This window comes from Adiantum capillus-veneris, chromosome 4, assembly GCF_014529385.1.
Source record: "Adiantum capillus-veneris isolate H3 chromosome 4, ASM1452938v2, whole genome shotgun sequence".
NCBI classification, from domain to species: Eukaryota; Viridiplantae; Streptophyta; class Polypodiopsida; order Polypodiales; family Pteridaceae; genus Adiantum; species Adiantum capillus-veneris.
The window spans coordinates 112,637,360-112,640,761 of record NC_140934.1 but is presented as its reverse complement, the minus strand read 5'-3'; positions in this window follow the sequence as shown (position 1 = coordinate 112,640,761).

The window sequence follows — 3,402 nt, the reverse complement described above, 5'->3', positions numbered from 1 at the left end:
TTTTTGCAACAAAGTGCAGATTGTAGTAGTCAAAAGTGTGTGTGTGTGTGTGTGTGTATGTGTGTGTGTGTGTGTGTGTGTGTGTGTGTGTGTGTGTGTGTGTGAGAGAGAGAGAGAGAGAGAGAGAGAGAGAGAGTGCTCTACTACTAGCAAGTAGATAGAGAAAGAGAAAGGGTGAGGTGGTCATTAAAACCAAGACCAAAATCTTGATCAAGATAGCTACTAATGATCATGAAGAGGCGAACAGGGGGACAAGCACTATCCATTTGTGGGGAATGCTTGGTAGTAGAAGATGGGTGATCAAGGCAATAGGTGTGCATAGGTTTGCTTGAGCCACTAAGATTTTGGTTTGGTAGCAAGAGAGTAAAGAGTTAATGGCTCAGGTGGGAGCAATTGTAGCCAGAACTCGGTGTGTGTGTGTGTGTGTGTGTGTGTGTGTGTGTTAGAGAGAGAGAGAGAGAGGGAGAGAGAGAGATGTAGGAGCACATTCCATTGTCCAAACTTAGGGGACACATTCTTCTCCTTGCTCTCTCTCACCCCCCCATTAGTAGCGATGGCACTTCCTTGTATATTAGAGCACTCTGAGGGCTAACATATTGAGAGATATTTATCTGCAAGCTATGATGGTGATGTAGTAGTTGAAGCAAAAAGTTAAAATGGGTCCTTTTCTTGAAATGGTGAATAACAAAAGACCTTAATTGGGGATGCAATAATGTAGAGCATCTTAGCATTGGATGCATTTGGGATTTTCCTATGGCTATGAATGGTCTTTTAGCTTCTAGGAGCCATCGCCGTTAGCTTCACATATTTGGAGAAATTGTTTTACATCTATCGTAAGGCATGTGTGTGTGTGTGTGCGCGCGCGTGTGTGTGAGAGAGAGAGAACATAGTTTTCAACAATATAGGAACAACCCAAAAAGGGACATTGGTGTTTGTGTGTGTGTGTGTGTGTGTGTGTGTGTGTATGTGTGTGTGTGAGAGAGAGAGAGAGAGACATTGTTATCTTCCTAGAGTGATTCCAAGGACTACAGTTTCATTCTCCTCACACGTGGACACGGAGATACACACACACACCTACCTATATATGATTTCATGTGTGTGCGTGTGTGTGTGTGTGTGTGATAGAGAGAGAGAGAGAGAGAGAGAGAGAGAGAGAGATCCAATATGATTTCGTATGTGTGTGTGATAGAGAGAGAGAGAGATCCAATAACCATGCTTTTCTTAGCCGCAACAACGCGTGGGTCACATACTTAGTACTTTTAAAGTTTTTTTAGAAACACATGTCTCACAAATGGAATTGAAGAACGACTTTCATCCATATAAATACTAAGGCCTTTAGCAAGCCAAACAGAAAGGAGCTTTGGGCAACAACATTTGAAAGGAAATGCTTTTTTTCTCTTCAATTTTTAAAGAGATAGATGTCAAGCACACAAATTTAAACGACCTCACCCATGTGGATACTAAGGTCTTTAGTAGGCCAATTAGAAAAGGTGGGACTTACGATCGTCCCAATCTGATTTGAGAAGCCTAGAGGTTGGGCCTAAGCCTTTGGAGGTGGTAAAAGGTTTGTTTCTTCTCATACGTAAAAGACGGAGCACCTGATAACACATCATTTGACATATATCCCTCTTCTATACTCTTTATAATGCAGCTTAAAATTTTCAAGGAAGGAGGGAGCATCCACGTGTCACTCCCAGGTTCATTTCAAAAAACACCTTACAAAACATCTAATCTAAAATGCAAAAGTAAAGGGTAAGATTGTAAGAAATGATAGCCTTTGCAGAATGTAAAAGCTCACAAGCCTTTTCAAATGTAAAGTCAAAAAACTTTCTATTCTATATATTTTTATGTCGAAGCTTGATTGCACATAACAAAAACGGGATAACTTTAGTGGAAGCTTTGTTACTTAACGCGAATTTACTTTTTGAAGATATAACAAGAAAGAAGAATTTTAGTGATTTATGAAGACATATCTTTTCAATGGGATTTTTTTAAGACCAATATTGATATGTTTTTAAAAAAATTGGAAGTATGAATTTTTTTTAAGAGCTTGAGAAAAAGAAAAAAGCTCGCCTAAGGTCGTTGTCTCGCTTTGAGGACATGCATGGCATGCAAATGTAGAGGTCGTTATCCACATTATTGACCATGAATGAGAGAGAGAGAGAGAGAGAGAGAGAGAGACCATCACATTGCTTGTGTGTGTGTGTGTGTGTGTGTGAGAGAGAGAGAGAGAGAGAGACCATCACATTGCCTGTGTGCATACACATGTACATCTATGAGGGGGAGAGAGAGAAAAAAAGATTTTACCGTTGAGCTCACACACTTTTCAAATTTTCAAGATATTATTTTTTGGATTAGTGTATTTTTTGAAGGATAGCTAAAGTTTTTCACCTGTAGAAAATGGATTAAATGCCCGACAAAGACCAACCCTCACATTGACACCCCAAATCGGTAGAGAGATTTACTAGTTGACGAATTTTTTTACCAATTCTTGGATGTTTTGTTCTTTTTATTTTTAAGAGTTAACATGCATTAGGAGATTTTGGAGGTCTTTTGAAGGGCCTTTTAGAAGAGAGAGGAAAGAGCGCTTCTTTAATGAAAGAAGAGCGTACGTTACGTAAAAAAATAGATTGATATTAAGAAAAATCTAAAAAAGGTATCAGTGGTCATTGAAAGCGGTAGCCTTTTGATCCAATGTAAATGTCTTTTTCATGAGGTAGGCGATGCTCATTTAATATGACTTTCATCATCATTGAAATTTAAAAAAATCACAAAACTATCAATTGGTGTTGGACTTTGAATCTTTTGACACTGCCAATGCGTCTGAAACGTCCAAAAGCCTAAAAAATGCCTATCTATTTGCCTCAATCTGACACCCGGAGAGGGAGAAATCGCTAAAAAACCCCTAAAAAGGGGATTTTGGATCATATGGAGAATTCTAGATGACTCTTTGCACGCCGTGATCCAACTTTTTAATTTTTTGCCTCAGCACGTGGAGGGCCATTTGGAATTTTCCAGATGTCTCCCCCCCCCCCCCGTACGCCGTGAGGAAGAATCTCCTTTTTAGGGATATTTTGACAATTTCTCCCTCTCTGGGTGTCAAATTAGACGTTTTTTAAGTTTTTGGTCATTTTGGACGCATTGACAGTGTCAAAAACTTTAAATTCTGACACCATTTGATAATTTTGTGATTTTTTTAATTTCAATGATGACAAAAGCTATATTAAATAAGTGTCGTGTACTTCGAATGAAAAAGTGATCATTTTCAAAGATTTTTGAAAAGTTAGGTTCACTTTTGAGAGTGTCCAAATTTTTTTAGACGTATGCAACAAGTGCAAGTATATTTTAAAAACATTTTCTAGAGAGAGAAATAGAATTTCTTAAAAGGCCCTCCAAATGACC